The 8,200-nt window shown below is 58.2% G+C and overlaps 1 protein-coding gene across 1 annotated transcript in view; it reads right to left on the bottom strand.

The window, feature by feature from the left end:
• The window catches only part of STAC2 (SH3 and cysteine rich domain 2), a 47,337-nt gene extending 39,143 nt beyond the window's left edge, over positions 1-8,194 (bottom strand). The window contains exon 1 of the mRNA XM_019507412.1: positions 8,166-8,194. The gene's annotated coding sequence lies outside the window, so the exon portion shown is untranslated. The remainder of the gene's footprint in view (positions 1-8,165) is intronic.
• Positions 8,195-8,200: the final 6 nt, after the last annotated feature.

The following is an 8,200-nucleotide window of genomic DNA, read 5'->3' as shown; positions in this document are numbered from 1 at the left end:
TGGGATCTATGCTGGGTTATTAGCAGGGGCCTCTTGTGGGCTGCCTCACTCAGGGGAGGGTGTCTGTGCACTCCTGAGGTGACAGGGTGGCAGGCATGTAGCTGTCCCCACTGTGTGGGCATGATTGTATTCCCCTGATCACTCACAGGCTCATGTTCTCACCTCAGGAAGTCTCATTCAGGTCATGACTCCTGGCTCATCCCATTGACGCACTGCTGAGGACAGCCAGGCGCCCCAGAGAGTGTCAGTGTGGGGTCACACTACACTCACTGCTGGCCAAAATATCCCTCCTCTTCCCCATCCATGGAGGGGTCACACTGGAGCGTGGGGCTGGATCCCTCCCTGAGGTCCCCCAGGGGCATGTGCTGCTGCATTGCATGGAGATTGAGGGCAACACATAACAAGAGCGATGCTGATTCCTCTTGCCTGGGTGCCTGAGAACAGCTTGCTGAGCTGACTGCCAGCTGCCTCCTGAGGATGCCTGAGCATCCCCTCTCCTCCCCCACCCAGGCCAGGCCAGGAGGGGCAGCACCTAGGACAGAGCACTTGTGCTCAGCCCACTCCCCCTGTACTTCTCCCCCCAAGATGCTTCTAAAAGCACCCGCTCTTCCCTGACGTGCAGCCCCACCCTGAGGTCTATTTTTAACCTGCCCTAGATGCTTCTTACTTAGCAAGGTGAGGCAGGGAGGGAGGGACATGGCTGGATCACGGGGACAAGGTGCTAACAGGCACAAGCTACTCTGTGGTCCTATCTGTAGATAGGCCCCAGGTGTAAAGCCTCCTCACAGATGTAGATTTTCCTCCCCTCAGCTGGTGGGGGGCGATGGGAAAGACCCCTTTCCCCAAGCCACTGGAGGACCAGCCTGGTATCACCCCACCACTCCCTCTCCAGGGTACTCTCAGCCTAGATCCATGGTTGCCAACGGGGGACTGGAGCCAGGGGCCAGCATGGGCTGGGAAGCAGGAGCAGGGGATTATCATTGCTGGGGGTAGCCAGCAGGGGGAGACGTGGTCACATGCCCAAAACCCATCTGCCATAGGGTGCCAGGGTGTTTAATGGGATTCAGGATGGTCTCTGCGGGCTGTGCGGGCAGAGGTGTGGGTCGGTGACAGGAAGTGCTCAGTACCTGGACTGGAAGAGGACAGGAAGCAGAGGGGACAATGAGCAGAGGGGGCAATGAGGTGGGGCAGATGGGGCTGGGATGTCATGCTGTCAAGGGGCAGTTAGGAGCCCCAGGGCCTGCGGCAGGCACTGGGGAACAGGCTGGAGGAGGCAACCTAGCCAAGTCTTGTCCCCATGTCTTCCTTGGAGGGCTGTGCCTCAGCAGGGCTGTAGGGCCAGAAGCGTGGGGACTGCAGTGCTGAAACAGACCAGCTAGACCAGCCAGCCTGCTCCCTGCCAGTCTGTGGTGCCCAGCACACCTGAGCCACCCCCCCTCATCTCCATGTGGGAGCCAAAGCATCCACCAGGCCCCTCATGGCTGTAGCACCAGCAGCATAGGAAAGAAGCAAGCATCATCCTGGCACCCTGGGCTCACCTGGGGGGCCAGGGGGGGACCCTTTCTTTCCTCCTCTGCCTGCTGGTCAAGCCCATGCAAACCCCAGACATGACCAGCCCCAGCTCAATCTTCCTCTCTTTAGTATCTAGGGGCCCTGGGGTTTGTGGGGGACTGGAAGACCTTGATTTGGAAGCAGCTTAAGCTGAGAAGTGCCCTGATGAGGAGCAGGTGGCACCATGGGGCCCTGAGGGCAGTGTCCCTCCCTTCCCCACACCCCAACCTGGGCTGCTTCTTTGCCACAAAGGCCTAAAGGATCCCAGGCTGGGTGCATGCAACCTGCCCATGATGGCACTGCATGACCAGCTACAATGTACCAGCAGGGCAGGGATGGGGAGGTCCCTGGGAGCACCTGCTTGTGGAGAAGAGTCTGATCATGGAACAGTAGCAGTGTAGCTCAGGGAACGGTCTTGGCCCTGGCTCAGGGGGTGGTCAGTTCATATCCAGAGCTGGCAGGATAACCCCTGAGGTCCTGCTGCTCCCTTGATTCTGTTGTGCCTCTGGCACTGAGGGGCTTTGCACAGGCCCATGAGAGCAGCACACAGCTCCAGGTGGGCTCTCGCACCTGGATCAAGGCTTTGTGATATCCAGACCCAAAGCCAAGCTCCATTTCCAGCATGGACAAGACCCACCCCCCAGTCCAGGTTCTAGGACTGGGTCAAAACCCAGAGCTGAACCCCAGATTTGTGGATCAGGCTTGTGGTTTCACACTCTGCTCCCCAAGCCTGGAGCCCGTTTATTCCCAAGAGAGCAGCTCAGCACCTGGTGAGCTGGGCTACCCACTCTGTGGTGGAGGGGAGGGAGGAACGCCTCACACCCACAGCAGAGAGCAGTTCTTTGGGATATCACCAACACAGAGCACTTGGCTTAACATGGGGCAGGGAGCAGCCACAGCCTAGCACAAGGAAGGTTAACAAGCCCTGCTGCCCAGGGTACCCTCACCCCCACAAGGGCCCAATGGCTGTCAGCAGGGGGTGAGAGGGGACCAGGTCCCTGGATTCAGTGGGGATAAGGAATGCATGGGAGGCGGGGGGAGGTGGAAAAAAACAGTGGTGTTCAGTTCCTGAGCTGTGCTGTGCTTCCCTCTATCCATTCCCCTACTGGCTCCAAGCCTCCCCGCCCCTGCCAGCCTGCCCGAGCCATGAGGCCCTTTATCTGGGTCAGAGCTGGTGCCAGAAGCTTTCCAATTCTTCCCCAGGGAAAGCACTGTGAAATCCACCATGCCAACCAGTGCAGAGTGTCCCTGCCTGGCAACGCACCCCCATCACGTGTATGAAGCAGTGGGGAGAAGTCACGACATCCATGTTGCCCTTAGGTCCAGCTTGCTCTGCCCTTGATTCCCCTGTGTTCATCTGTGGCTGGAAACAGACATTGCCTTTGTGCCTCCATAACCATTTTTATGGTGGCACAAAGTGAAAGCAAATAGATGCTCATGCCCTTTGTCGAGCCCAAATGTCTTTCTCTGCAGCCATGGTAAAAGGGCAGTAATAATTCATGCTGCTCTTTTGCAGTGGACATCCATTGGTTTTATGGTGCAAAAGTGCGAATTGCCCAAAGCTGTCCACACTCTCCAGCTGCCCTGGGCAGCTGCTCCCAAGGATCAAAGGGCTCAATCCTGCATGCCCCAGAAATTCCTGTACAGGATCAGGCCCCTCAAGCCCTGGGAACACCTGCCTGGCTTTCTCTGCTTACAGAGATGCATCCTGGAAATCTCCTGGGTGCATCTTAGTAAGTGGGGAGAGATGCTGGGGGTTTGCATTGATAGAGGTACACCTTGGAGACTCCTGGAGACATGTCTCCTCAAGCAGGGAACAGGGCACCTGTTGTCCTGCATGAACAATGGGTGGACAACAGGCAAAGTGTGTTTTGCGCAGTGAACTGGACACATCCCAGCACAGCTGCTCTGCTTCACTGGGCACCATCTATTCCTACCCTGCTCCCCCAACCCCTCCCTGCCCCATAGAGAAAAGCACAAAAATGAATTTGCTAGCATCACCCTCCACACACAGGGTCAAAATACAGCTGCCTCTTTCCCATAAGGCTCTGTAGCCAGACCTGTGCCCAGCCACAGCAAACGATACTAGCATCAACTACCATTGCAGGTTACCCGGCATGAATAGGAAGCTGTTGTAGCCCAAGCCTGCCCCTATGGGAAGCCAGAGTACGCAGTGGCTTTGCCCAGGGCTCCTGGTGCTGTACAGAACTGGACCCTGTTGCCTTCCTCCTGCCCCAGACCTGGAGATGAGCTTTGGCTCACTACAGCCCACCCGCCTCCCCTGATCTCCCCTCCAACTGCTATGAAACCTCCGGCTCAGGAAGCAGTTCTGGCTCCTGAGCAGTAGCAAGGTGCTGGGTTGGGTTCCCCAACTTCTTCCCAGAGCCTGGCCTGTCCCCCGCCCCTGGAAAGCCCCATTTCCTACCTCCCACCAGCACAGTCACTCACACCAGCCATCAGGGAGTTGAAATGCACTGAAAATCCAAACTGCAACCATTCGTGCCCACTTTGTGCCAGGGCAAGCGCCCACCTGAGGCTCACAGCCTGTGTGAGTTTCCCTGCCACACCATTAGGTCATGCCAAGTATGAAAGAAGCTGTCCCACATGCCTGTGTACAGGGGCTGGATCAGGGTGGAGGGGAGCAGGGGGCATGGATTGGGGTGTCAGGGCTCTGGTCTGATCTGTGAGCTGAGGGAAGGTAGCAGCACAGTTTCTGATGCAGATTTGATCACGCTCACCCTGTGAGTTGCACCAGCTCCCGCCCCTGTCCCCCTAGCATGGTCCCAGCTCTCGGTGATAACCCACTCTCCCCTGTCCCTTCTGCAGCAGTTTCAGAAGCCTCCCCCAGAAACAGCTGCAGTGCCAGCCCCTCTGGAGGAACCCAGCTGGATGCCTGGGGAGGGGAAGGTCTCCCACAGGGAAAACCAAGTAGGGCAGGGATTATGGGAGTCACCAGCTGCCATGTGAGCTGATGAGGCATAGGGAAGGGGGAAGGAGAATTCTTCCCAGGGTGGTGGGGGCCCAGTCAGCCCTGGATGCTGAGCCCAGCATCCTATGGTTGTAGCAGACCTGTGCAGCCCAGCTGGGAGCAGTGTCAATGCTGAGTTGAGTGTTTTGGGTCCCTCCAGCAGCTGGTCCCCCTGCTGCTCTCAGCTCCTGGACCCCTAGCTGCTGTGTTGTCTGTACTGTAGCTGGACAGGGTGGAGAGGCAGCTGGTGCAACCTGCACTGCCCTGTCCCAGCTGGGGGCCGTAAAGCCAGAAGAAGAACCTCCAGCCTCTGGATACCAGCTTTGTAGATGCCCATTGACTCAGCCAGGTCCCCCTGGAAGGTTACCCAGCTCAGAGCCCAGAGAAGCCCTGAGCACAAAGGAGCTGGGGGGGGGGGTTACAACTCATTTGGGGTCTCAGCCCCCCCTTAATCAGAATGCCCCCTCCTACTGCCCATCTTTTACTGTACCTCAGACTCTTAAAGCCCTGGCCTTGGCCCTCTCCCTTGGACAGATGCTGCCCCCAGATACATCTATGTATCAATGCTAGTCCTAGCTATGATCCCCACAAGGCCACTCCACTCCATTAACCATCTCCAGCCCGACTTGGGTTGGGCTGGGAGGCAAGACCTATGCAGCACCCCTACCTTTGCAACTCTGGGGGAGCTGCCTCTCCAAATAACACTGTGCTGCAGGAGTTAGACACACTGGGGTGTAGCCCCAAAGGCCCCTGGTGCACTAGGGAAGGGAGCCCTGGCCTTGAGGGTGCCAGCTCTGTGCCACTCTGATGCCCACGTGCCCTGCTCCCTGGCTGGTTTTCGAAAGGCTCTAATTTAGAGCACAGCAAACATGGAAATTAGAGCTGATTGGAGGCGTGAGGGGGCTGGGAGAGATCCTGACAGCCCCACCCCCACCCCTCCCCGCCATAATGCCAGCACAGCTTGGCACAGACACGGAGGGGGTGGAGGGTGGGACCTACAGCCTGGCGGGAAGAACTGCAGCCAGGGAACAAGAGCTGAGGGGCTGGAGCCCGCGGAGGGGTTGAACCCCACAGCAAGGAGAGGGCAGGTGGCTTCTGCCAGGGGGTGGGCATAGGAGGCTCAGCTGAGCTCCCCAGCCAGGCCCCTGAGGCTCTGGGCAAGGATCAGGTGTGGAGATCACTGGGTGAGCAAGGGGAGAAGGGAATGCCCTGGGGTGGGGGAAGTCAGCCTGGGGAAGGATGAGGCAGGCTGGGGGTGGAGAGGGCAGACCATCCAGCCTCCCTCAACCCATTGCACAGTCCCTGAGGGTGTGAGGGACACACTGGAGCCCATGAGAGCCATCCAGCCCCCAGGCTGGGGATGAGAAGAGAGTGGGGGTTTGAACACCACCATGGAGGTTCTCGGTCCCTGCCCTTCCCATCTTTCTAACTGGGATTGGCCCTGGTGGGATGGACAGAGTAGAGGGGGGCAGTTTCCCTGCTCTGAGAAAGGAGAGGTATTAGGCAGCTCTAGGTGGGAAGAGGGGAAGGGGTCACATCTCCCCAGCCCCCTTAGATTTAATCCCATTCAGGGAAGGCCCAGATTTGCTTCACGCCTTTTCCTCACATGCCTTCCTAGCCCTACACACGCCTCATGGGCCCCAACCTTAAACCTGTCCCTCTTTCAGTGCCCTGGGCCCCCCAAAGGCACCATCCCAGAGCCACAGTTTTGTGGTTCCCCTTACTACACTGTGAGGCCTTCACTGAGGTGAGAGCCCTGTTGAGTTGAGACCTACCCAGACACTTATGAAACACAGCCCCTGCCCCAGAGCAGCCCTGGTCCACAGACAACACAGCTGAAGGGCAGGAGGGGAAATCTAGGCACTGTGGGATGAAGTGACCTGCCCAAGGCCACCAAGCAAGTCAGTGGCAGAGCCCAGCCCAGAACCCAGGTCTCCTCTTCCAGGGCAGTAAACACTTTCCACGAGAAGGGCGAGTCGAGCCCTTTCTGCTTTCAGTGGGAGGAACGTCTAAGTATGGGTCTTCCCAGCACGTGCACAGAGATCACCCCAAGCCAATGCCTGAGACCCACCCAGGACCATCTAGCCCTCCCATCCATTGCCTGTGATATCAGACCTCTTTCCCGCTCCCAGCTCTAGAGCCCCTTGTGCTGTGATGACACAAGTGCACTAAAGCCCAATCTCTACCCCACCCTGTATCACAGCCTGGGCTGCAGAAAGGAATGGATACACACTCCAGTGACTACCCGAGGCAGCCCAGCAGCTCGTGGGAGCCCTTGCAGAAGACCCATGATCTGGGCCTCATTTACATGGGGACCAGTGGCTCCAGACTGAAACCAGCCGGAGAGCAAAGCCCATCCCCACCATTCTTTTATCTGGGATAGAGGGGAGAGGGTGGGCTGATCCTGTCCACCCACACCCCTTCTCCCTGACCAAGCCTTCTACAGCTCAGATGGAGACCCCTGTGGCCAACTCACCTTCACACTGCTCCAGGGCTATATAGGGGAAACTGCTGAAATCAGGGGATGCTGGCCACGGTAGAAATGGGGACCCCCAGAGGGAGCTGGGCCCTGACCTGGGGGAAGAGTTTTTATGCATCAAGTCTTCTCCTTTGTGCTGTGCCCTGCTCAGAGCCTCAGCTCCTGGGCTTCTTGGAGGCTATGAAGCCCTCAGAAGTGTAAACCTTACATTTACTCTGGATGTGTTTGTGTGCGCGTGCCCACTCTAAGCTGGGTCCCAAGTGCGAAAAGGTGCTGGCGCCTCTTTGCTTTGCCTGCTAAAAATGCACACATTATGCCAACGAAGCCTGCAATTAAGTGTGTGTGCGCGAACAAGTCACATTGCTGCAGACACACATAGATGCACGCACCCAGAGCGGAACTGCCCCTGCCCGCCTCGCCCAGTGTTTGCATGTGCTGATCAAACCAGAGCTCACCCAGAGTGGCCCCCCCACAGATGGCAGATCCTTTCCTATAAGAAACCCCCTCCCCTTACACACACACACACACACACACACACACTCTTCTCCAGGGCAGAATGAGAAACACCAGTGAAGTCCCAGCTGCTGATTTATTTTTAAATCCGATTTGTCTTCGTGAACCGCTGAGGTCAGGAGGGGACCCAAGCTGCAAACTCCCCAGCTGCATAGATGGGCTATTTTGCAAAAGGGTTGATATTTGGAGCGATACCTCCAACACAGATGCACACACGCAGGCACACAGACAACACACCCAAGGATGAGTTGAAGGCACCTAGTTACCCATTTCCAGCATGTGCTGGAGGGCAAGGGGGAGGGCCAGCCCCCGACACCTGTCTCTGGGGCATTATTTATAGACGAGATGGAGGGCAGGGAGCCGGGCTCCTTGCCAGGGGAGGGGGTGGGCGACACCTGGGCTACCCCCGCTCCATCCAGAGGCTGGGCTCGTGCCTCGCCAGGAGAGATGCCATGTCCGGCCGGCGGGGAGGAAGGAGCGATCCTGGCCGAAACTGGCTGGTTCCAGCTGATGTCAGCAACAAAACGAAACGCGGGGGGGTTCAGCGGCGCCGCTGCCCAGCCCCGGTCCCTACCGCACAACGCCCCCAGCGCGGGGGGCAGCCGGGGCAGCGACCCCCGCCCAGCGCGGATGCGGCCGCGGGCGCGCACTTACCTTGCTCTCCTGGAGGGCGTCGAGGGCGGCCGGGG

Source organism: Gavialis gangeticus, unplaced genomic scaffold, assembly GCF_001723915.1.
Source record: "Gavialis gangeticus isolate Ggan-Ray unplaced genomic scaffold, GavGan_comp1, whole genome shotgun sequence".
Lineage (NCBI taxonomy): Eukaryota > Metazoa > Chordata > Crocodylia > Gavialidae > Gavialis > Gavialis gangeticus.
The sequence above is the reverse complement of the archived record's forward strand: the minus strand, read 5'-3'. Positions and strand labels throughout refer to the sequence as shown.